General features: G+C 43.3%; 1 long non-coding RNA gene across 1 annotated transcript; it reads right to left on the reverse strand.

The window, feature by feature from the left end:
* On the reverse strand, positions 1 to 27,239 carry LOC138212470 (uncharacterized). The gene is made up of 4 exons (XR_011179449.1): positions 26,795 to 27,239; positions 16,324 to 16,377; positions 1,983 to 2,123; positions 1 to 1,082 (listed from the first exon to the last, which is right to left on the reverse strand). It is a non-coding gene; the product is annotated as an uncharacterized lncRNA (long non-coding RNA).

Consider the following 27,239-nt stretch of genomic DNA (forward strand, 5'->3'; position numbering starts at 1 on the left):
TGCCACTGTCCCCAGCCCACCGCCGCCTCCTCCTCCTGTTCCTCCTCCTGCTCCTCCTCCTCCTTCACTCAATGACCACCGAGGGCCAGTCAGCGTTACTGGGACGACCACACACACACACACACACACACACACACACACACACACACACACACACACACCACCCTCTTTATATCACACTCGCCAACACACAGAAACACACACTGATGGACGACAACGTGTCAGAGTCAATTTGTCTCACAGTCAAGCTGTGCGCTCAGCGATGCTCCTACGCTTTCTCTCCGTCTCCCGCTGGATTCTCTCCCTCGCTCGTCTCTCACACACACACACACACACACACACACACACACACACACACACACACACACACACACACACACACACACAGCTGTAGCCTGACTGCTCTGGAAGTCTTTCGATGGGAGCTGATCCTCTTCTTCAGTCTCCTCCTTTCCTTCCCTACTTTTTTTTCAAACTTTCCTTTCCCCCTTGTTTTCTCCTGTCTTTGACGTCCACCTCTCACTTGTCCTTCAGTCCTTTGATCTGACTAACTGCAGAGTCCGTCTTCGGTAAAGTCCAGCGGACGGATGCAGCAGGTCCTCGTCCTCCTCGCCGGAGCTGCCATCTGTGGGAATGTCGAGCTCGGCTTTTCTCTCGCTCTCTCCCTCTTTCTCTCTCTCTCTCTCTCTCTCTCCCTCTCCCTCTTTCTCTCTCTCTCTCTCTCTCTCTCTCTCTCTCTCTCTCTCTCTCTCTCTCTCTCTCTGCACTGAAGCGACGTAGCCAAAGAAAGCTGGCAGACTAGTGGAGAGCAGTGGAGAGAGGGAGGGAGGACGGGAGGAGGAGCAGAGGAAGGGAGGAGGTCTGGCCTGAAGGATGTTCCATCATGGCTCTAGCCATCCTTGACACACACACAAAAAAAGCCTCTCTTCTTCTTCTTCTTCTTCTTCTTCTTCTTGTTTCTCTGGATTTTTCTTGTTTTCGTCTGTCTGTGAGGTTCAGTTCGTCTCTCTGTCTGTTTCAAGGTCTTTTCACTCCATCGTCTGCGTCTGCCTTTTCTCGCTGAGGCACCGAGAGCGACTCTGCTGAAGAAAAAAAGAAGAAGCCATTTAAAGCAGCTGCTCTGTTGCAGCTTCTCTCCTCAAACACAAAGCTTATAAAAACAACAACAACAAAAAAGTTGGGCTGGAAAGTTTCACTTCTTTGTATCGAATGATGAAATCTTTAATGGAAAAAAAAACAACTTTTTAAGATGACAGCAGCAAAAACAGAGTTTCCCTTCATCGCCTTGTTGATGTCAGTTCTGCAGTTGGGGGGTTTTTTGGAGGTTTTTTTGGTGGAAAAAAAAATGACGGTTTTATTCAGGGACGAAGGAAACGAGTGAAAAGTGGTGAATGGAGTGAAGTCATGTGAAAAAAAAAAAAAAAAAAGACAAAACCAATCAGTCCCAAATCTCATCTTCTCTCCAGCTGGCATTGAGAGGACGACCGGTGGAAGGGTGGGGGCAGCATCTGTCCTGTGTGTGTGTGTGTGTGTGTGTGTGTGTGTGTGTGTGTGTGTGTGTGTGTGTGTGTGTGTGTGTGTGACTTTCTCCCTGTGATTTAATGTGTTAAACTGGGTTCACACACCGTCTGCCAGATGCACTAATTTAATTGTGTTCCACAGTTGTGCCAGTGTGTGTGTGTGTGTGTGTGTGTGTGTGTGTGTGTGTGTGTGTGTGTGTGTGTGTGTGTGTGTGTGTGTGTGTGTGTGTGTGTGTGTGTGTGTGCGCCCTGTTGGCAGGCAGGGGAACTTTCATGGGGCTACTGAGTTTAAGGTGACTGCTGTTTAGCTCTAATCTGCTCAACTGTAATCCGAGGATAGAGGACCCCTCCGGTGCCCACTTCCTGCCAGCTGTCGGCCCCGCCCACCTTCATGTGATGCCCTCTGAACACCTGCTGAGCTCACCTGCGCACACACAAACGCACACACACAAAGAGCTCTACCTCAGGTTCTCTGCAGCTAGTTTTCGGACGTGCGTGCGGCTCTGGATCTCGAAGGCACCAAACCATCGCTTCCGGCAGAGTTCGGATTATTTCACGGTTAAACGTCCGTGTGGAAGTCTGGCTTCTTGTTGTGTGGAAAACCTGCAGAGACACAGAGAGATCTAACCGACATTAACCACCATTAACCTCATTAGACCACATCCTCCCCTCTTTACTTCCTGTCCTCTCGGGCTCGACCAGCTCGCCTCGAGACGTTTGTCTTTCTATTTATTCGCAGGCTGTTTTTTTTTAATTATTTTTATTTCTTCCCGTAGTTTCCTGCTCTTCTTCTTCCATTTGTCCCTCAGACTGTCCATCAACAACAGACAAGAGGGAACATGCGAAAAAAAACTAAAAACTTCTGCTCTTTGCTGTTTGTGTGTGTGTGTGTGTGTGTGTGTGTGTGTGTGTGTGTGCATTCAGTGTTGAATATATTTCAAAATGTCACTACGCTGAATTGGAAATGCTGAAGTAGACTGACAGCATACAGATTGACGGAGCGTGGGGGAGAATATGAAGCAGGAGGAGCAGACCTCCCGTACAAACCGGTCATATCTGCTATCTGCTGCGTTTTACTGCTGCGTCTGCATCTTTTTTGCTCAAATTTGTTCAACCATTTTTTTTTTTTTTATACATCATCTAAGAAGAAAGGCTACGATGAGAAAACACTCAGCTCAACTCCCAAATGTCATCAGCTCGACAAAAAAAAAACAAAGATTAGTGAGTCGATAATCACCGCGGGCGGATTTCGGTGGAGCTTTTTAAAACTCTTGACTCGATTCTTGCTGTAAAACAATAATTAAAAAGAACCCGCTTTGGATTTCACCTTTAAATGAGCTATTTATAAATCAGGAAACAAGAGAAGAAGAGCAGACAGAAAGGTCAAAATCCTGCAAACAAACCATCTGTTGCATTGTGTTTCCTTTGTGCTGTTAAGTCCTTAATGTACTGCTTCACATTCTCTTATTCAACAGTGCTTTTTTTTAAGCCTTTTCTTTAAGCCTGTAGTGGATTTAAAGAAACGAATCAATCAGCAGATTAATCAGTGATGGACTCAAGAGTTTAGTAAAGACAGAGAAACATAATTTGCCTGATGAAGGGTCACAAATCAGATATTTCATTGGGTACCACATCGCTTATAAAAGACGTGATAACTAATCACACTGCGAAGACTCGTCTGCTACCAACCTACCGACACCCAGCAACCAATAGATTATTTTCCACTACTCTATTTTTGATGCATCGCCATGGCAGCCAGGAAGCGATGCAGGGTTGTTACAGCAACACAAACCACCGCGTCCCCAACCTTGACCCGTCTAATCAAGAGAACTGGGATGGATTTGAAGCATTTCTTTCCTTTTTTTTTTTTTGTCTGTTTCATTTCTGTATCTGCAGCAGAAACCAAAAGCAATATTACAAACGACACGCAGACTCACTGTGAGAATGTGTTGTTCTGCCCACAAACTGGATGTAAAAGTGTTCGTAGCTTCGGGGTCTGAAAAATGAGGCCGATGCAGAATTGTCTTAAGCTGCATTAGAAAAGAAGATTTAAAAAGACCTGTTTTTGGGGGCGTGTCTGTTTGATTGACAGGCCTGCGGTGCAGTCAGGCTACAGCTATCGGTGGGCGGGACGTAGTATCGTCAGGTTTCCAATCAGATCGGTCAGATCCACTGCTGGCTCCTCCCCCTTAGCTCGCCCAAATATGGTCACTTCCTGCTCCAAACCATTTCAAACTAGCAAAGATGGCGACAGACAGAATCTGAACTGGAGGATTCATAAACAAACCGACGGGTGACGTCACTGCTTGGTGCCGCTGCAGTTTGAGTCCTAAGAATTTGCCGCTTTGCTTCTTTCGCCTGTTACTCTTCCATTCTTCATCCCCTACGACGACCACTTCCATTTATCACTGAAGCCGAGGGACGGCATTAATTTGAAGCATGATGACGCTCCCCCTCAGCCCCTTTATTAAGAAATGCTCCCAATGCAGCTAAGAGCATTTGTTATTATGTTCATTACTCATTTGTGTGAGCAAATAACTGTTGACTGCGAGTGAAACAGCTGTCGGTTAATTTCCGCCGTATTTGTTGTCCGTGATGTCCTTCTGCGTCCGCGCAGCTGTCGATGAAATCGTCCGGTAAAGGATTCATGGCGTCGAGTTTTTTCCCCCCAAACGATTGCAGTTTTTTTTGTTTTTTTTTCTACGCGTCTCATTGCTATGCATCACGACGCGGTTCATCTATAATGCATCGATGGTCGCAGCGTCCTGCACGCTGCAGCTGAAGAGCAGCATGTTTCTCATCACCTGTCTCTGAGTTCCAATATTCACACACCTGCTGAACTTCTGGGTTTTCATATTCAGCCCGTTTTTTTGTTGTTTTTTTTTGTACTGAATGGTGACAGTTCTGTTGCATTGATTTCATTTCAGCTTGAACAAGAGCACCTCAACTTTAAACTGTCAATCACTTCTCCCACCGTCCTCGGCTCTCTCGTGCTTTTCTTTGCTTTCCGCGTATCGTCCAACTCCTCCAAGTTTGAGGCCATCACGCCTTTTACAGCCGGTAATTATCACCCACCACCGTTCTCCTCTGGAACAATGGCTCTATTGCAGATGTCTTTTTTTTTTTTTTCCTCTCTCCTGTCGAGTGCCGCGCTCTACGACGCCCTCAGTCTAGTCGGGCTCTTATTTACTATCTCTGTGTGTGAGGTTGTCTAATGACTGAACAAAGCAGTGACTAACTGCGGTACAAATCTTTCCCCCACGCGAGCGCGATGTCGGGCATTTTTTAATTGTGCGAAGCTCCGATCCAGTTTGCTCCGCAGAAACAGTAATTGCATGTGTCACACAGTTCAGTTCAACATTATTATATTTAACACCGAAACTCGCCCTTCAGACACGGACAGTTCTGCATGGGATGAAAATATGATTATGCAGCTGTAATTGCAGACAACAAAAAAAGGAATTCTTTCCGAAAAGGTTGCCGTCTCTTCATCTATAATTTCCCTCAAGTCAACAAATTCCACACGACTTGGAAATGTATCGCCCTCGCTGCCAAAGCTTAATATAGATCATCTCTGTGTGCCATAGCTCTCCATTGTTGTCCAAAAAGACAAAAGCGACATTCAGATCCACTTAAGCTCTGTGTGAAAAAAATGCAGCCCTCTCATTCATGTTGAATGAGGCCAGCGGTGGGGGTGCCAACACGGGCCGCTCCGGCTAAAAAAAAACGAAAGAACAACAAGCCTAAACCTTTTGTTTGCATGCTAACCTTCGCTAGTTATCCCTGAAAGTATAAACTGAGCCTGAACGGCCTCAATGTCAAAACATCTGCTTCAAAACATCAACATTATTATGAGAATGCTGGTGCTGCTGAAAACACTCAAAAACAAATTCACTTTTCGCTCCTGTTTGAGAAACGGCATGTTTTAGGAAACTGTGTCGTCATTTTGAAGCAACTTTTAAAGGTTTAGGCCTTTTGAGTATCACAGTGAGGGAAAATCAGAAAGTACCGGTAAAAACCAGACTGAATATAAAAGAGTTCGTAGCTTCAGGGTCTGTAAAATGGTTCCGATCCAGAAGTGTCTTCAGCTGCAATACCAGCGAGTGCCACTAGAGGTCGGCTCCAAAAAGCCTCCGGCTCCATAGACTCCCATTCAACTTCTCTCATCAAATCCAAAGTGAATAAAATGTGTCCATCAGTTATCTCGGTGTTGTTAGCTAAAGTCACTCCTTCTTATTAGTTTTCTGGAGGTCCATCTGAAAATAATCCCTCATTCATTAGAAAAGAAGATTCAAGAAGACCTGTTTTTGGGGGCGTGTCTGTTTGATTGACAGGCCTGTGGTGCAGTCAGGTTACAGCTATCGGTGGGCGGGACATAGTATCGTCAGGTTTCCAATCACATTGAGTCAGATCCACCGCTGGCTCCTCCCCCTTAGCTCGCCCAAATATGGTCACTTCCTGCTCCAAACCATTTCAAACTAGCAAAGATGGCGACGGACAGAATCTGAACTGGAGGATTCATAAACAAACCGACGGGTGACGTCACTGCTTGGTGCCACCGCAGTTTGAGTCCTAAGAATTTGCCGCTTTGCTTCTTTCGCCTGTTACTCTTCCATTCTTCATCCCCTACGACGACCACTTCCATTTATCACTGAAGCCGAGGGACGGCATTAATTTGAAGCATGATGACGCTCCCCCTCAGCCCCTTTATTAAGAAATGCTCCCAATGCAGCTAAGAGCATTTGTTATTATGTTCATTACTCATTTGTGTGAGCAAATAACTGTTGACTGCGAGTGAAACAGCTGTCGGTTAATTTCCGCCGTATTTGTTGTCCGTGATGTCCTTCTGCGTCCGCGCAGCTGTTGATGCCGCTTGGTAAAAACACACTTTTAGATTATTTTCATTGGAAAATATAGAATATCACCAGATCTGTTCCTTATACTTGATTTAACTTGACTTTCTACGGGATGTCGGAGATGTGAAATGTGAGGATGCCCACCAACAAATATCATCTTTAAAATGTTATGAAGTGTTGTTAGAGCCGGGCAGCAAACGATTTAGGCATCAAAAAATACCATCGCCGCTCTTCCACAACCCTGCAGCACTTTAACCAGGAAGAGAGAAAATAGTGAACAAACGTATTAGCATCCCCTGAATATCTGACTCGGACAAGTCGCAGTGACTTTCCTGACTGTTCTCACTCATCCGCTGCAACAAAGCTAGATTTAGACTTTATTAATCCCACAGTGGGGAAATTTAGTAAGTAAAGCTGTCAGCTGTTCGCCTTTACACCTGCATGTGTACTCCTGCATCTGAGCGACTCCCCCTTCCAGGTTTAATTACCCGTCTTATAATTACTTGCATTAACTGTTGCCGTCACTAAGCAACCTGCTGCCAGCCTGCCATTAACCTGCCTGGGAGTCTTGTTCTCTGTCGTTCCACGCCTCTTTATTCCCTCTCTTCGTGACACATCCAATTTTTTCATCAGTGAAAATCCGGCGGCAGAAACGTGTGTTATTAGCAGCTGCTTATCGTGGCGTCGATCGTCTTCAATGATTTCTCCAGATCACCCATCTCATAATCTGCCCTCCCCCCCCATCCCCCTCACCCCCAAACTCCCACGTCTGCCTCCGTCTCCTCTTCTGTTATTGCTTGATCCCTTCCCCCCCTCCCCCTCTCTCCCCATTCATCACCACCTCCTCCAGTTCTGACTGGAGTTCGAGTGTGTTTATGACGATGTGAGATTGATGCCGCCATTACGGGTGCGGCGGCGCCTCGGCGTGACACGTGTCCTCGTCTCTTCCATCTCACTCCAGTCATTAGCGAGTTGAACTCGTCGCGGTTCAAACGGGTTCTGATAATTGTCTCATTTGTCTCCTGTTTTCTCGCCGTTCCCGTCCATCACCTTCGCTCTCATCTGTCTTCCCGTTTCAATCACCGCTGCGGACGGCGCGAGTCAGAAACCATAACATGCAGCCATTTTGGTTGTTACAGGTGTCTCCTATGTCTCCTCTGCCCTTCACCCGTCCTCCGCCTGCTCTGTCTCTCTGCCCCCCACCGTCCCTCTCCCCATCACCTTCTTGTTTGTATCCTGACTGCGTTGCCAATAGCGATGTTTCGCTGCAAATTGCACACAAGCGAGGTCGTCATCTCCATCGACATAAAACACACAAGCAGGCTCGAACGGACAATCTCGGTATGACGTGATTTATGTTTCCGTTAAGAAAGCCTCTCTTCTTCTCAGAGGTCGGATGTAGACTTCCTTTTGAACCACATGTTGACAACGCAACTTTTGTGTCGTGAACGTTAATGTTCACGTTTTTGACTCTGTACTCTGCGCGCTACTGGAGGACTCCACAAGAGGGCGCACCAATGAAACAAGGATATAACTAGAACATCTGTATATAAAAGTGTTCGTAGCTTCCGGGTCTGAAAAATGGCTCCGATGAAGAAGTGCCTTAAACTGCAATACCAGCGAGTGCCACTAGAGGTCGGCTCCAAAAGGCCTCCGGCTCCATAGACTCCCATTCAACTTCTCTAATAAAATTCTCAGTCAATAAAGTTTGTTCACGAGTTATCTCGGTGTTGTTAGCTATAGTCGCTCCTTCTTATTAGTTTTCTGAAAATAATCTGTTATTAATTCGAAGAGAAGCTTCAAAAAGCTGTGCTTGTGTCTGTTTGATTGACAGGCCTGTGGTACAGTAAAGTTTCCGCAGTTGGTGGGCGGGGCTTAGTATCGTCAGGTTTCCAATCAGATCGAGTCATATCCACCGCTGGCTCCTCCCCCCAGTTCGTCCAAATATGGTCACTTCCTGCTCCAAACCGTTTCGAACTAGCAAGATGGCGACGGACAGAATCTGATTTGTAAAATGGAGCACCAGGTTGACCAGCAAAAACCTGGACTGACGTTAACGGTGCACTTTTTTACAACTTGTTTTAATCTCTGTGGGTGAACAACGCTCGTAAACTCGCACGGAAACATGCAGCAGCACACGAACATGCAAAAGATTAAAATGTGAAAGATTAATATTTACACATGAGCAGATGTTTCCTCTGCAGAGAACCGTTCTTTTTACTATTTGAAAAATACACCATTGAAGTAGCAACACAGTGAAACTGCAGCCGGCTTTTAAAGGAACGGCAGCCGACACTCTGATTGGTTTAATTCATGTCACACCTAAAACACACCTTTGATTAATAAGAGCCTTAGTGAAACCTCTTTGAAAGCATGCGCTCCTCTTTGCACTCAGATTATCTGATGTTAATCTCGCTAAAGTGGATTTGGCCACGGCCGAGATGAACCTGTACTTATATTGATAAAATAACTTCGTCTTTCAGGTCTGTTTAATTCGTATCTTGTCTTTAGTTCGGCAGAAACTGCAGCCCCCCGAAGCTTTTCTGATTAGTCTCACTGTCACTTAGTAAACATGTTTGTCCGATCGGTTAATTTGTTCATGCAGTTTATTCAAAAGTCATAAAAACATGACTTCATTTGAGTCTTGATTTTAAGACCTTTAGAAAAAGTGAAACATCTTCAGTAACAACCATTTCAGTGAACATACTGTAAAAGGGAAAAAATTAAAACATGGGAAAAACTCAACTAAAGCAAGATGAGAAAATAATCGACAACGCAGTCAAATAGCGGCTAATTTGAAGGGAAAATAATGGCTTATTTCTCACCGCATTTGAAAGGGTCTCCATTTTTATAAAACTGCAAGTGGAAAAGCTTTGCTACACAACTGGGCTGTAGCCATGGAAACCCCACTATCTATACCCTTTGGAGATTATTCTCTCACTCTTGCCTTCAGTTAATTGTGTCATACGGCCACTCTGATTACACTAAATTACTGCAAAAAATTGGCACAGTTATACAATTTTACAAAATCATGTTCCAGCTTGATGAATCTGCCCATATGTCCTGATCAAAGGTTGTAGAGATACAATATGTTTCATATCAGAGAGATGATATATTCGAACTGTGTCAATCTGTTTCTGAAGCCAGTGCAAGCTACACTCTTCAGACCCGTCTGATATCAATCATGTTATTTACCTGTCACAAATTTATCAATCAACTAAAAGCTTTGGTAAAAAAAAATTCAAGGACAACTCAAGACATATTTTGTGATGTTTGAGAATAAAAGAAAGCTGACAAGTTGTTTTGGAATTTAGCTGAAAATAAATAATCTAACATTGTGAGGCTGGAAAAATTTAATGTAGTGGCTGGGAGGCTGATTTTTACTCTTTATTTCCCAGGGAAAATGCAGTTTTGTAGCGTAGCAGTTATAACTGCTGCCGTAAGGACCAGGTTATACTTGAAAATAAAGAGTTTAAAAGCCAAATGTGACAGGTTGCACGTTTTCAGACGTGTCCTCGCTAGGCTGCATTTCAAAGATGCTACATCATCAAACACCGTCAAAGGACTCTTTGAATTTTTAAGGATGCTTAAAAATTCCTCCAAGGACAGAATTCTTCAGAGTATTTTTTTTCCAAAGGATGCTTCAGGTGTATCCTCAATCCTGCACGCTCAACAAATATTTGACATAGCTGTAGGTGGCGATAATGCTCTGCTTGATTGCAATTCACCAAAAGAAGAAGACAAAGACGGAGAAGTCTCTTCTTAATAGCCGAATATTTATGAGTGATTGTCGAATAGTATTTTTTGTGTAAAATTCCCATCCGAAAGGTGTTGGGGTTTCTTCAGCTACCCGACCTTCCAAGAAGCATTTTGGACAGAGCGTACCGGCCCTTTAAGAATACGTTAATGTTAGATTTTAAAAGTTTTCCACCTTCCTATCACCTTTCGTAAAAAAAAATGCTTTAAAACAAGAGTTTCTCCAGTGAAGCCTATAAATAAACACAATATGATTCCCTGGCAGCATCAGTTTCTTGGTTTGGTGCTTTAATACCTAAAAGATTAACGGTTGCAGGTTTTACATTCAGTGCGCGGTTCAATGAGACGGAGAGCTGAGGTGTGCGGCAACATCACAGGAAATCTCTGAAGGAACTAATCCTTTAAAATCTTTACAGGTAACTCAAAGAGCTCTCAAAGAATTTCTCGCTGACACAAGAAGTCAGTATAAGTCCTATAGGATGCGGGTTGTGTGCTCCTTCTTTTTTTTTTTTTTGTCTTTTCCAATACCATCACAGCAGTATTTTGAATAATTCGAGAGCTCTGCAGTTCCTGAGTGCAATTTCCTGCTTTAGTACAGTCAGCATGACTATAATTAGATGAGCCAGGCTCCTGTGGTATAGGATCCCTTCAGTTCATTGTCCGTTTTATTAGGTACAGCCTAGAGAGTCTAGTTAATTCCAATTCAAATTGATTGGTGGGAAGTGTTTTTTGTTATTTTTTTGGGATGTTTTACCGCGGTGCATTATGTTCAGAGCTGTTTCGAATATTCAGGCACGCATTTCTATTTAAATAGGGTGGACACAAAATTGGACACACCCCTGAAAAAAATCCACATTTTAATTATGAACTCAACATTCAGCAGATTTTTTAGATATTTTTTTTACACTTTCAACAATGACACCAAGCAACAGAACATTATGACTTTCGTAAAAGTGAATGTTATTTTGCATTGGACTGCATTAGATTGTAACTACAGAGGTATTGTTAAAATTTATATCTTAAATAATTTATCCAATTGAATAAATGTGCAACAACTAGTCGACTTTTGGCTTGATCTGATAGCTAGTTGATGAGGAAAGCCTTAGGTGTACCTAATAAAGTGGCCACTGAGTGTATTTGTAGCCACATTCAGTATCCTGTTAATCTTAAATCATCCTTTCATCCATAAATCTCCTGAACACAGATTTGTCCTATTTAATCAGATTTCCCCCGTTATATAATAGTGTCATATATTTCTATATATGATGCTTATCATACATTAGATTCAATGGTTCAAAATATTATTGATATCTTTTGCATCATTTTTCTGCACTTTTCCTGAAGTGGAAACTTTTGGCAAACAGTTTATGGAATTACAATTTATAATTAAGGTGAGAAATCACAATATGCACATGCAATTATGAACACTCAGGTTAACAAAGTAGGCAGAAACTTTTCTTTTTTTTTTTTTTGCATGGAAGATGAAAGCAGCTGCACTTGTTTTCCTCGGAGGTCCCAGAAACTGACAAAGAGTCACAAGGATTATCGCACCAGATGGAAATTTGCATGCGGAGGAACAACAACAACAACAACAACAACAACAAAAAAGGCCTTCCAGACGCAGCAAGCTGAAAAACGTTGAGGACACAGTAACGACATCGTTGGTGAGGTTGATAACGGGCGAAGGGAGCATTCACTGCGGTTCACTGGGTCAAATCTTCTCCAAAAATGAAGTCAACAGCTAATTACTCACCTACTTGTGACTGGGCCGACATATGACTCGGCCATGCAAACATTTCTGATATTCTCCTCAGCATCCCAAACAGGATATATCACCTTCACAGGCAGGCAAGTGCTTGGTTTTAATATTTATATGCACAGTGCACACACATATCGTTCAGTAAAAGAAGTTAGCCTCCTTTAAAAAAAAGTCTCCAGAGCGACGTGAAGAGCTGCGTTATGAGACAAATAAAATTTACATCATCTAACATGAAAACAAAAGCAGCCTTAATCTGTTTTTACATCAGTGGATGTCGGTGTTGAGAGCACAGCTGGGATTACAAGAATCATTGTGCGGATAACATATTCCCGATAATATTACAAGTGGTGCATTTTAAACGGGAAAGCCAACGAGCAAAAAGAGAAAAAAAAAAAAAAAATCCTCCAGGAATTTAATGTGAGACTTATTTTCAATCAAATCATTGTCTTCTTCCCGCCGAGTTCGACCTGACAGTGTTGTGACTGGTATTAACAATCTTTAATTGTTAATGCCAGAGTCTGGGTTTTTCATCAGCAGTCAGGCAGAGGTGGCAGGGTGGGTGGGGGAGGGGAGGGGGGTAGTGCGAGGAAGAGTAGGAAACAAAGATAGAGACAGAAAAAATACAGAAAGAGAGAAAGCTCCCCAGTGGCCAATTAAACACATCAGATGTGTTTCTGCTGGAGGAATTCAAATGAGTAATGCCTGACTGTTTATGTGTACGAGTCTCTTAATGCTGCGTGTTTGTGTTTGTGTGAGACTGGCAGGAAAAGAAGGGCCACGTGAGAATAAATTGGTGATCTGACTGCTGAGGAGACCGAGTAGCGTCGTGATGCCCCTCCGGTGCTGCTAGGAGGCGCCAGAGAGGTCACAAAAGGGTTTTCAATTGGGTTTTTTTTTTCATGAGGGCGGCAGATTCTGGAAGGCAAATCACAAACCGTTTTTGAGCACCTTTATTGTGAAAGGATTCGGCTTTTCCTGTTAAAGTAAAAGGCTTGATGACCACCGCTAAAGGAATCGGTAACATTAAGGGTGTTTGCCTCGATCTCAGATTTCGGCCGTCGCCATCTTGCAAGCTCGCAGTAGTTTGGAGCAGGAAGTGACCATATTTGGATGAGCTGGGGGCGGCTAGCGGTGGACCTAACTGATCTGATTGGGAACCCAAGGGTACTATGCCCCGCCCACCTGTAGCAAAACCTGACTGCACCACAGGCCTGTCAATCAAACAGACACGCCCCCAAAAACAGGTCTTCTTGAATCTTCTTTTCTAATGAATGAGGGATTATTTTCAGATGGACCTCCAGAAAACTAATAAGAAGGAGTGACTTTAGCTAACAACACCGAGATAACTGATGGACACATTTTATTCACTTTGGATTTGATGAGAGAAGTTGAATGGGAGTCTATGGAGCCGGAGGCTTTTTGGAGCCGACCTCTACTGGCCCTCGCTGGTATTGCAGTTTAAGACACTTCCGCATTTGCCTCATTTTTCAGACACAGACGCTATGTCCACTTTTATATTCAGTTTTAGCATCTTTCAGCTGATTGTTTTGGAAAAAAACAAGCCACAACATAAAAAACTTAGGAGCCATAGCGTGACACCGACACAGTGCCCTCCAGTGGACCGACGGGTGTATTACACTCGTTAGCGGGTTACCGGGCTGGTCGTGCACGCACCGGGTTTGCAAAAGAAAAGTTTGTCTCAGATTTTTCCGCCAGCAGTATTCTGCTCTGCAACTTCACTTCTATTTTCATCTCCTGCATTGCATCCACGTCGTCCCTTCTCCTCCCGGTCGGCCTTCTCTTGTAACCAGCGATCAATAATCCTTCTTCAACGAGTCCTGAAGTCTCCACATTTGTCCGACTGCCTCGCCTCTTCTTTCTCAGCCCCAGTCCTCTCCTCAGTCTTTGTCCTTTAATTTATTTTTATCTTTCCCTGCTTCCTCTCTTTACTGCCTTAAACTCAGAGCGCACAGATATACCTGACCCCCCCTGAGTCAGAGCTCTCCAGTTAAAAGACATATCTTCCTTTATTTCAGTCGACTTTTTTTATTTTTTTTTATTCAAGTGGTATAACGCCTGCATCTGAATCGGATGGCCTCGCATTTGTCCAATTTAATGGGAAAAAGAAGAAGAGTGCACTTTTAAGAGCACTTCCGATCTGTCTTCTCTGACAGCTGAATAAAAGGTAGCGGTGAAACAATCAGCTTTTTTTTGTTGCTGTTGTTCGTCCGCCCTCCGTGTAGTCTCTCTGTTTTTATTTGTCCTTCAGAGGACTTTCACACGCATTGTATGGAAATGTTTGTTTCAAATGGGTTGTGTTTGTAAAGCGGGTTTCTGCAGAGAGCACAATTTAACCATTAAAAAAAAAAAAAAAAAAAAAATCTATACTTCCTCTTTCTATTATTCATTGCTCACTTTCAGACACCTCCATCGCTTCATCACGCGGTCAAACACCTCATCATATATTTAAGTCTTGGTTGCTCTCGGTGCCACCGCCTCTCCTCTCGCCTCTAATCATTCAAAGCCCTACTGCCAAACAGATCGTGACCTATACGCTCCTCACGACAGGACCGAGCCTCGCCGTTTGTTTCGAACTGACCTGCTCACCGTCTTTTTTTTTTAACTCTGTCAAAGGAGTGTTTTCTATGCTGCATTGGCAGAAACTATATTTAACCGTTGTGAAATCCCCGGTGGTGATATTACGTGACCGTTAACACGAACGTGTGCTCGAACGTCCCCGGTGTCTAATTGCTGTTACGATTATAAAAGATACGGGCCTAAAATAGCATCACAACGTTTCAGGGTGTTTCAGCGATAACGATATTCTTGTACATTATAACAAAATGATGTTATTATATATAAAATATTATATATGTGTTGTAGTTTTATATGTCAGCATAAACTTCACTGTTTGCCTTTAAAAAGTCAGTGCAAATCAACTTAATACTGATTTGTTTTGACATTTTGACATCTGATCTTTAGTACTCGTGTCCTCCACCGTGGAGACGCTTTCAGCCGTCCATGTTGTTGCTGTGCGTCATTTCTTTTCCATACTAATTTTATAAAATCCATTTCAAGAAAAAGAAGTTTACATGACGGTTCAACTCTTTATAGTTTTCATGCGGTTTAGAGGGGGAGAGTTTAACCCTGGTTGTTTTCTGAAGCTACAGTTTACAGATGGCTCCCTAAACGCTTCATGTGCTGTCGGTAGATGCTACAGAGAAGTCTTCAACTAGTTCCAAATGAGTAAAATAAGGTCCAATCCGATATGAAACACTGGACTTTCCTTCTTAAATCTTATACTAGAAAGCTTTATTTGGCCCTTTATGAACCAGTTTGACCACACAAGAGTTGCGTGCCCTGAAGTATGCGTTTAGGAAACATGTTCATACAGACAATGACTGAAAACTTAAAGAAATGAATACAGAAAACAACACATGCTGATTCAGCTGGTTTGAGTGGAGCTCAGCTATGTGAATAAATGTTACTAAACATGAGGCGCTCTGAGACACTTATATTTTGTTGAAGTAGCTTTTAGATGAAAAAAGGTTTTAAGACCGATGATCTACGTTGACGAGCCGCCCAAGTCGAGCCTTCGTATTGTCGATGTTGAGGCTAAACGGAGCAAAAGTTATGCGCCTTGAAATGAAAACATGTTTCAGCCTTGGTATCGAAATTTGGTACCAAATGAAGACGCATTTTTCAAGAAAGTATCAAAGAAAATTTGTCAGTGCCATAAAAGTACTGAAGTTTGGTACCGCTTAGTGCTCATTTGGAAAGCCTTTTCTCTTGTAAATATATGCAGCTTTTATTCTAATACATCACTTCTTTCTCTTCCCCCTCGTCTCCCTGATGCTTCGCGTCTTTGGGCTCTTCCTCCCCTCCCCTCCCTCTCCTCTTCTTCCCATTAGTCTTCAGCCCTGAAAGAGGCGAGAGGAATAATAAAGGGAAGACGAGGAGGACGGTCCTCCGTCCTGAGGCCCGGCGCCAGCTGCTACCGCTGCAGAGACGATCCATCCAAAGCTCAGGCGGGCGGGGGGGATGACACCGCTTTGGAATTCAGCCCTCGACACGAACTCTGTGGGTAAGGCCGCCTCGGTGGACCTCCGGACCTCCGGCCGATACGACGCTCTGCCCTCGGAGGGATAACACAAGTCACCCGAACCGACGCTCTTATAGGCAAGCATCTCGTATCTGCCATGTGCACAGATGGCAGGAAGCCTTCTCATCTTTCCTCTATCTAATGGCACATCGCCATATGGATTGTAGACTACATTTAGATGAAAGGAAACCGAGACCGCACGGCCAATAACGATAATGGAGGAAGAGGTTTACAACTTCAAACCGAGCCACAAAAAACTTCAGCACAAGTAAACTTCCAACTGCATCCAAACTGTGCAGTAACGGAGACACTTTTTAATGTTGTCTTTACCTTCTGTTGGCGCTTCAGAGTCGGTTCAACCAAAGCAGGAAGGAAGCAGATCACCTGCAACGCAAAAACACAGCAGAGAGACGGAGATGAATACCCAAGTCTACCTTTCAATGCAGGCTTGATGCAGTTAAAGGGACATTCAACTCAGGATATTCCATTTTTAAATCAATCAATCTCCAAAACAAGCTGGTCCCCTCAATTTCCAAGATGCAACTCGACTTTATTCGAACTGTATGCCTCCAGTTTGTAAGAGATATTCTGTGACTAAAGACTCTATAAACCAAACAGAAAGATTGTTTCTACCAACTTGCGCATATATTTCAGTCCTAAACTGTCAGGAAGGAGGATGAAGCTCAAGACTGAGTAAATAAGCTCGACACTCGTAGACTTCAACAGACAGCGTCCGTTACATTTTGTCGAATTAGGGAAATCAGCAGTGGAGATCCTTGTAATGCTACAGGAAGCCTCATTAATTCTCATCACTCCGCTACGACGACAAGATAAACTTGAGTTAGCAGCACATCTGTTGTTTGTGTCACATTTAACACAATGCACACACACACACACACACACACACACACACACACACACATAGACACACATACACACACATACACACACATACACACACCACACATACACACACCACCCACGGACAAAAAAACAACAACTGTGAACATAATTATGTCTCTTTAACAGACGACACAGTAACTCCTGTCCAAACAAGTGAAATATTCAACAGCTTTACAAGCAAAAGTTGCACCTTTTAACTGACCTGATACGGAATCTGCTGTATGAGTTTAATCTAAAGTAAATGTATAGTAAATATACATATATATATGTATATATATATACACACACACACAAGAGGAGGAGAGAAGCTTTAGATTAACACTGGTAATTGTAAAGAATGAGCAGCGTCAGCGAGTGAGAGACTCTTTCAACATCCATTTGGGAAACAGAGTGGATTTTTTGTGCAGTGGATGCACAGACTGAACAACAGACCGTTTCCAAAGGCCGGTCTCTATGTAACCGAGTTTATAGCAGCAATAGAAGCATATCAGAGCTTAATCGATTTAAAAAAAAAAAAAAGAGCAATATGTCCCAACAGGGATGATGTGATTTCTATCAACAGCCGTGTTTAGAAAAACAATCAGGAATACGAGAAAGGATTTTACATTTAATGCACAATAACCACACAGTAAGCCCTTTAAAAAAAACAAGATAACTAAAAATTTGGAAAAAAGAAGAATGCAGTCAGAATTTTGTCAGTGTTGCCATGACAATAAGCCAACCTGTTATCAGTTATCTGAGTCAGATGTCACAGTTTTGGTTTCTACTCATGCTTGATTTGCAAAACACATTTTTTGGGGGAGAAAATGAGCTAAATTCAGAAGTAGAGTGCAGAAAACATGGTTGAAATCACAACAGCTGTTGCGAGGCCTCAGACCTACTAAGTTTTCTTGAAAAGATCGAGCGGGAGAGGCATCCCGGCGCTCTCTCTCCCCCGAGTGCTCTTTCACCAAGAGATGAGAGGGTGAGAAGAGACACAGAGATGAGAAGGTTTCTGGGAGACAAGAGATGAGATGAAGTGAACGCTTGACAGACAGCAGCCCTGGGAACCGCCTCACAACACAGACAGAGACAGGCACAAAGAAAAACTCACTTTTTTCTAAACTTGAGGAACGCAGCCAGCAGCTTATTCCTTTACGAGTCGAATTAACTGGAAAACACTGAGGAGGGATGCGTGGAAATCGGACAGGAGCATCATCACCGACGGGTTCTCCGTGTCAGCGGTGGCCGTGAATAAAAGGGAAGCGATGTCAAGTGTTTGCGAGCGAGAAGCGTCTGGACATGTGTTTTTCAAAGCTTTAAATCTGATCATGTGTGAGGTGAAAGAGGCTCCCCGGTGAGAACACGGCGTTTAAAGAAGGTACAATAATCCTGAGAGAACAAAGCCCTCAGACAGCCAGTAAGCTGATGTGATTGATAGCTCTGCTGTGTACCTTCCTATTGGGACCAAAAAGGGAGGACACAAAGAGGTGTGACACGCACATGCACGAGCTGACCTGACACATGCATGCAAAAATACGAGGAACATTTTGTATTTTTTTTTTTTTAGCTGCAACTAGACGGACTAGTGATGCATTTAAATGGCAAATAAAAAAAGGTAGGTTTGTTTATAAAGCACCAAGTGCTTCACAGAGGCATAAAAAGTCTTTAAAAATAGATATAAAATGTAAAAAAACTGATTTATTTAAATCAGAAGAGAACTGCAATATAGCAACCATGAAGTTATACTTCCAAAAAGATGTAATGTTTCCAGGCAAGTGGTATTTTACTCTCACTCTGGACAGACCGAGTGGTCCCCGTCACACTTCATCTCCCAAACTAACGCTGGAACTGCTTTCTTTTACAGACACGGTGACATATTGCAAGCACCTGTCTGATATTGCGCTATATTACATGAAACAGCCCGAGTCGCTCTTGCTCAGGGGCGACTTCGGGGGGAATCTGGGGACTGTCAACGCGAGTGATTTAAAGAGCGAGCTGCAAGACGGTCCTGATCATGCTGACAAGAGGAATTTTACTTTACTTCTACGATGCCGCACCAGCAGATATGACTAATATCTAACAAATATAATCAGAGACCGGGAGGAATTACATAACACGTTAGTGCACAAGTCCAATATGGGTTTGTAGCAGCACTGAGAAGCCCCCAAAAAGTTATTTTTCAGCTAAAAACTCCCAAAAGAAAATCACAGAATTTATTCCTACGTAACAATCTTGAACTGTCATAAGTACATGTTATAATCCTTTAGATTTGTATTACTTTAAACTGCATTTTCCAGTTGTTAATGCTTATTTTATCTAATGTGTAGAATACAGACAGTCATTTAAAGCAAAAACAGTATTGGACAAAAAAGAAGGCATCCGTTCTCGCCATAAACTGGAGCTCAACAACTGCCGTCAAACTTTAAAACCCTTTGACGAAGCTGATGCGAAGCATGTCTTGAGTTTGATCTTTGTGATGTTGGAGCTTTGTTTGCTCTGCACATCCAACATCAAACTTACTTCATCTGGCGACAGAGCTATCCATTAATTTATGGATCAGTGGATGGACCATCTGCTCGGTGCTTTGCTTTTAAACGACGGTGCGCAGCTGTGATAGACTGATGATCTGCTATCTTTGCCTGAAGAATTTGTACTGCACGTCATCTTGTTAATTTTTTGTGATTTTGACAGAACTTTCTGACGGTTGCGGTCAAGTTTGCAAACAGCCTTCAGATGCATTATCACCACCTTCTGGTAGTAGTAACGCATTACTACCGGTAAAAAAAAAATCCAAAGGAAATAAGACAGAAATTCAATAATCATGACCAATCCTTAATATAGAAGCCTTCTGTTTGTGCATAGCTACATTCAGACAACATTTACTGCTACTGCATCATATTAAAACCGTTTCACTCAAGAAAACAAACAAAAACAAGCAAAAAAAAAAACACAGGCATCGTCCGTGCTTCTCATCAAACAGAAAGGGTTTACGGATTCTTCCCTGATGACATGTGGAAACAACGCAGGCCGTTTGGCCAGAATGACACCAAGTTGTGGGAACCGACGGTGTCCGGTCAAGCAGGCCGGACCACACCTTCATCAGCAGCATCTGGTGTTCCCGTCCACGCTCGACAGCAAGTGCATCTGTTACCAAGTCTGTCTGTTTGATCGCTAGTGAGTCGGTCGCCAACGCTCTCCGTTCAGCAGAGGGAGCAGCAGTTTGACACCTCGATGTCTACTCTCTGTATTCTGCGAGCGCCGTGCAATTGTGCAAAAGATCCCTTTGGGAGTAAAGCCGACTGACAGAGAAACTAACCTTTACCGAGGCGACATCAACTGGATGACCCGTGTGTAAAGTCCCTGTAGAGCAACAGTGACTGGGACTGTGTCATTAAAGAGAGAAGAGAAGACTAACCCAGTTAGGCTGGTGTTGCTCTATTAAAAATCTGTCTGCTCCCTCGCTATCAGATTAACCTATTTGAAGCTTTTCCTGATGAGTTAATTAGATGAGATTGGAGAAGGCTTCTGAGTCCCGCCACCGCAGATTTCTAATGATGATACGACGATCATTGGCTTCAGCCTCGGTATTGGGCATGTGAGCAGAAGAGCGATCTATAATTATATTATTTGGCCGAGCTTGAATTCCAGAGAAACCCTCTGCAGAGCAAAGCACGTGACAGCCCGGAGAGATAATCTGACATTTGGTCGGTTGTTTCGTGGAGCTGGAAACGTCTGAATTCATCGTGCTCCTGGTCGTGTCCGGTGGATCAGCTGAGGGAATTTTAATAGCGTAATGGTGCTTTCAGTCCACCTGCTTTCTTTGACACCCTTCATGAAATACATCAGATGGGAACCGTTTCCTTTGGCTGCAGTTTGCTTTCACAAAGCAGAGAAAGAGTGAGAGTGAGAGAGAGTGAGAGAGAGAGTGAGAGAGAGCAGACAGCAGAGAGTCTGAGAGTCTGAGTGACTTTGGAAAACATTGAAACCGTGTGCAGCTGAATTTTCAAAACACAAGAGCAGCACGAGTTGATGATGCACCTCGACTCAAACATACAATCAAAAAGTCTGTCGCTGTGAAGCACGAGCAGAACGCAGCACAGTAATCCACATGAAGCAGGAGGAAGCTAAAACCTTCAAGAGGAAGTATTCAAAGCTCTTGATCCACACGTTTCTTTTGTGACCGCCGGTACGTGAACATTTGTGGTTTCACCGTTGGACCTGAAACTGAAGCAGAGAAACATCAGATTTTGGGGTATAATTTTTTGGAGGACAGAAAGAAGTCGCAGATAACCGAGACGGCTACGGTTGTGTTGTTGAGGGTGAGGAACTCGTCCATTTGTCATTTGTCAGAACCCTGTTGCCATTTGCAGCAAATATTTTCCCCCTCAGACGGCTCAGAAGGTCCCGGTGGAACTCGGTGTTGACAGTCTGACTCTGGGGGACGAATTCACAGTGACACCAACCTCCGCCAACATCAAAGAAAACCCAGCTGGTGTCTCCTGACCTGACGCGCCTTCTTCTTCGATCTCAGACGGTGAAGCTCCGCCTCCTCTTGAAAAGTTGAACGTGCCTCAGAAACACGTCGCCCGGCTCGTCGCTTCATCACCGTCGACTTTCTGAAGACTTTCAAGGGTCCCTGTTGACGTCTTCCAGAGATTGACCACAAAAATCTGATGTTTCTCTGCTCCAGTTTCAGGTCGGTGGTTGAAATCATACCGAGCCAAAACAATTCGGTGAAAAGCTGTTAAAAATGTTGGAATTTCAAGGCATTACATCAATCAAACCAATTTTTATCATTGATTTGATTTAAACAGTTGTGAAATTGTGGTCTTCATATGTTTGCGCTTTTAACAGCGGTAGCAATCCAGTCATTGATTAGTAAGTAGACAAACTGAGTGGAGATAAATGGACCGGCGCTGCCCGTGTGGTATCTCATCAGAAGGTCTGAGTGGCTACGTGATTGCTATCGGAGAAATAATTAGAGATGAACAGCAACAATACCAGATAACCTTCAATCATGTGGCAAACAAACGCAGACGAGCTCAAAACTAAAGTCCATTGATTTCCAGTAATTCCTATAACTACGCCGCAGAGTAAAAGGGCCTGTGGGCTGCTTTATTAGTTTAAAATACCCGTGGAAAGTGAGCTGAACATGTGTGGTGAAGTTAAGTAGTTTGCCGTGATTGGATAGAGCGTGTGTGTGTGTGTGTGTGTGTGTGTGTGTGTGTGTGTGTGTGTGTGTGTGTGTGTGTGTGTGTGTGTGTGACAGAATGGAAAACCGTTACTGTAAGCAGTTTAAAATGATGGGATTATGCGTGTGTGTTTGTCCTTTGCAATTTACATGTGTGTGAAGATGAAACCCCGCCGTGTTCACAGCGGCGAGTCCGAGTGGTTTAAAAAAAAAACGGCTGCACGGAGCACTTTTTCTACTTTTCTACTGAAACGCGTCGTGAAATCAGCCTGCTGCCGCACGCACAAGTCTTTCATGAAGACCCCGTAAAGTTCACTTCTCTTTACCTCCGGGCCGCCGTTTAAAACTGAATGCACATCATACAAATTTCTTCGGCTCATTAGGCGCTAAATTTGCTGTCGCAGCCAGACTTGCGCGCTCGCACGCGCGCGCACACACACACACACACACACACACACACACACACACACACACACACACACACACACACACACACACACACAGAGAGAATGCTTTCATGATGAAATTTTAAATATGTTTCCTATTTTCTGATTTGCATTTCACCACAAAATTAAACTTCCTTGCAGACAGTTTTTTTTTATTTAAATTTTTTTTATCATGAGACTCTTAGTCCTGTTCCCCTTGCTGCATTTGAGTTTGTAACTGTTTTTTTTTTTTCTTTTATTATTATTGTATATTCTAGGATTCCTTTGTTGGCGCCACAAACCAGAGTCAGGCCAGGAAAACAAGTGTCAACAGCAGCCACCTGCTGAACGCTGGTGCAGTTTCTGGTAGCAGGTGGTTAGTTTAGTTTGGATTCCCTCACAGCCTCATCTTTTCTTATCTTTTTTTAAATCTGCACCAATAGCAGGCTTTTAGATTAAATTTATAAACGGCAATTAACGCTATTTAACACATTATGGACATAACCAAAGCCCCTTTAACTTTGATTTTGATCGAGTGGGAGTTGGAACGAATACAAACCAGCACTTCCAAAATGAAAAAAAATAGATAAATAAGTGTTATGTAAGCGTGTGAGTGTGTTCGGACGTGGACCCTTTTTCTTTTTATAGTTGACACATCAACAGTTTGTTTGTACTCACGAAGCCTCCAAATCCGTTCTCAGGGTTCTCCGAATCGAGCCGTAAGACAATGAAGTGTCAGAGAGTGTTTCTGCGTACGGTCGGTTTAAAGGCAAGAATCCTATTAGCAACCTCTTGACTCCGTGCTTAGTTTGTCAGGTGACATCCCATGTACCTGTGGACATGCTAGAGTCTTGACTTACTGGGTGTGTGTGTGTGTGTGTGTGTGTGTGTGTGTGTGTGTGTGTGTGTGTGTGTGTGTGTGTGTGTGTGTGTAACAGATCAGATAATCCTCCCACCATCCAAAAACATGCATCTCTGGTTAATTGGTGGTTCTACAAATGTCCCTTAGGTGTGAATGAGAGTGTGGACGGTCTTTGTTTCCGTCTGTCTCTATGTGGCCCTGTGATGGACTGGCGATCTACCCTAAGTGAACTGGGATAGGCTCCACCCCACCCCCCCCCCACCCCACCCTCCCACCCGTGACCCTGTTCAGGATAAAGCAGGTATAGATAATGGATGGATGGATGAACAAAAAAGACACAATAGAAAAAAGTCCAATTTACCCCAAACATCTTTTAACAATATATCTGTCATAGACAATAAAATCAGATTAAATATCAGATCATTACTTCATTAATTGAACTACATAAGAATAATATAGTCCTTGAAACTATAATTTTTTTTCTATAGTTAACATCTGCGGTTAATTATTTCAAATAATCTGTTTTGTCAAATATCAGATGAAAAATGCATTTAAAAAAAAAAAAAAAAAAGTATTTATCCAAAACTGCATCTTTTTGTGGTATCAGTGCCTCTGCTCCGTTCAAACACTCACATACAGTATGTATGGAAACAAACTCTTCCTCCGATTGTGTTCCTGTGTTTGACAAATTGTAAAACATAAGTAATTATTCATAAGGCTACTTGGCAAATTCGTTCTTTACATCTTGTTTATTTTCGACATCGCGCGTGTTGCTGTTTTGCTGATTGACACCATCCTGCGAGCTTATCTACGCTTATAAATAATTTAGAAAAAAATGAGTTGACAAAAAAAACAAAACACCTTTTGTTTACTTTGCCTCCAGCACATCTAAATAGCTGTAAACACAGTGTGATTTCACAAGTTTTGCATTAATTCCCAGCTTTCCTGAGAATATTAAAATGAGAGAAAAAGGAAAGAAGTTAAATGTGCTGCAAGGCCTCCGTGAGGACAACGTTCCCACTGCAGGCATATTAAAAAGGCAGATTTTGGGCTTATTTAACCTCTAAATTAAAATTCATAGAGAGCAGATTTACAGCGATGACGTCTGACAAATTGATGTGCTCTGCTCTGGTCCTCTTGGTTATAAAAATACAAAACAAACGGCCTGAACTAGGACAGCGCTACGTTAGCCCGAGCCGAACCGCGGTGTCTATACGAGCATATGATTAGAATAGACGGGGTTTTAGGTGTTTTATTGGCCGTGATTACAAAGGCAGGCCTGCTTTGTTGAGGCTACATCTAAGCCTCTTAAAAACCAGGAAAAATCCAGAGTGGGAATTTGCCTATTGTGCTGGGTGCATTGGACCCACATGGTGTTTGGCAAAGCGTTCATTCATGAACACAGAACACAGTTACTGAAATGATGCGAGCCGTGTGTTGACGAACCTGCAACATGATCAGATAATGAGGGTTGTCACAGACGACTTTGCATCCCTGAGTGAAGGCTTGCAGGCGTTTCTGGTGTCATTAGTTACGTAAGTAAACCCCGAGTCCAGGTTGAAGGTTTTGACATCTAGTGTGAGCCGCTTATACCTTCAACGCCGGCGTTAGAGGATGAAGTGTTGTTGTGGTCTTTTAGAAATATGGAGGCTGTTTTCTGCTAAAGTTAGAACGCTTTTGGATTTTTCACACGAGATATATTTCCGCGTTTCTTTTCAAAATGACGGCCGCAAGTACCGTTTGTCACCACAGGAAAGAGCGCAAAAAGGAGATTTTTACGTTCAAGAGTTCTGTAACATTTCAGTGTAAAAACATGTTGTGAAGGAGCGTGTTGACGACCTTTTTTTCTTTGGTGTGTTTGTGTCACAATCTAATCTCACTCAAGTGTCTTCAAACATTATGCATAAACAATCTTATTTACACATTCAGAGTTATGAACTTTGCGTTTCTTTCCTTTACTATGCATCCGTGTAATAGAAACGACCTTGAAACACCTCAAAAAATCATCCTCTTTCGACCACCATTTTTTTCCCCGAAATATCGAGGTGCTACACGGTCAAGAAGTGTGCCACATTTCCAGCCTCGATCAGCTGATCGTTAGATCGTAAAATGTATTTAAGAATAACCCAGACGAGACAATCAGTCAATCATCAGAAACATAAATCAGCTCCAGTATCGATAATGGATTCATCTTTTTTTCCTAGAAAAATTCCTAATTCCGTCTTTTTATTTTCTATATTTAGACATTTGGAAATTTCCGCTTGGGCTAAATAGATAACGGGTGATTTTACACTATTTAATCAATCCGTAATTATCACGCTTGCAGCCCTATTTATCTATAAATGTAAAACTCAAATCAGCTTGTGTTCGTTACACGTTGGGTATGTTGGTACAACTTTCTTGCACAACCAACGAGCATCCTTCTACATATACGACCAGGCAGCAGAGAATCCCCTCGTCTATATGTATATATTAATATATATATATATATATATATAAATCTTCACCTATTTTGTGTCTGAGCAGGTACAAAAACAAACTGCCCCTCCGTCGACTCTATCCTTCAGACTCACTCCGACCGCTGCTGGTGTCTCTTAGCAACGCCGGCAGGCAAATCAATGGAGGGGGAAAAAAAGAGAGAGACACAGATGAATGAGGGCCGAGAGCACAAAAGGAGAGGAAGATGTGCAGGGGAGAGCAGAGAAGGGCAGATGGGTGTCAAGCGTAGAAAGAAAAAGGAGGAAGAGGAGGGGGGGTGAAGGAGGAAGAGCAGAAAGGGGATGAAAACGAGAGGAGGGCATGCTTTAAATGCCAAGTCACTGCATGTCAAGTCATTTGGGGATGAAAATGTCAAAACGATAAAGTGGACTGGGTTTTTCTGAGGGTTGCATGTTGTCTGCACACTGACTGAATACATTTCCAGGAAGTTAAATATGCAGAGAGTTGTCGTGAGAACTCTCCTGAATTAGATCTGACTTTGAAGCTGAATAAAAATAATTTTCGTGTTTTCACTGCAACTTTTTTCTTTATATTTTGATTAATAAATCCTGCAGGATTAAAGTAAATGAAGGCTTCTTTGTGTTACCCAAATGATGCCCAAAAGGGGAGGGCGGGCGGGGGGGGGGGGGGAACAAAAAGGGGGATGAAGCACTGTCAGGGAGGTCAACGACGACAATGGATCTTTGGCAGGGCACAGGGAGATGCAAGGAGCCGATGGCCTCCGACATCAGCAGCTGACAGGGAGGAGGAGGAGGTGAAACAGGAGGAGGGGGAGGAGGAGGAGGAGGAGGTGAAACAGGAGGAGGAGGAGGAGGAGGAGGAGGATGCCCAAAAGCACAGTTTAACCAAGCTGTGTTTGTGTGCCCCCTAAAAAAAACAACACGGTGCAGCAATAAATAATAAAATAAAATAAAAAATGCTTGTTTGTAAAAGACTCACCTTTCTTGTAGTTGGTATAAATATAAACCAGCCGGTTCCCTCTCAGGGTTTCTCTCCCCTGATGCTTGCTGCTTATTTCAGGCAGCTCGCAGCCGTGCGGTCACGTTGTCTGCATCTCAACGTGCGACTCTTTTTCTGGATACAAGAAGCCAAACCAAAGCAGCGGGATTTAAATGGACCTCGGCAGCGGTTTCAACCTTTCAACCGAGCACCGGGTACCAGATGTTGGCTGCGGGCTAATCGCCCCGCTAAACCCGCTCGCTCGCCTGGATGAAAAACGAGTGATGATGTCGATGTCCAATAAGGAGGAGAGAGAAGAGGAGACCGTTGGACTGCTTCTCCGGTTCAGGACGGCCCTCAGCGACGAGGCAAGGAGGAGCAGGAGGAGCAGGAGGAGCAGGGGAGGGAGGCGGTGTCGGCTGGTGTCTTCCTGGGAGGGGACGGT

The sequence above is a fragment of the Embiotoca jacksoni genome, unplaced genomic scaffold (assembly GCF_022577435.1).
Source record: "Embiotoca jacksoni isolate LCO1_2020_lvr unplaced genomic scaffold, fEmbJac1.0.p SCAF_55, whole genome shotgun sequence".
Classification (NCBI taxonomy): domain Eukaryota; kingdom Metazoa; phylum Chordata; class Actinopteri; family Embiotocidae; genus Embiotoca; species Embiotoca jacksoni.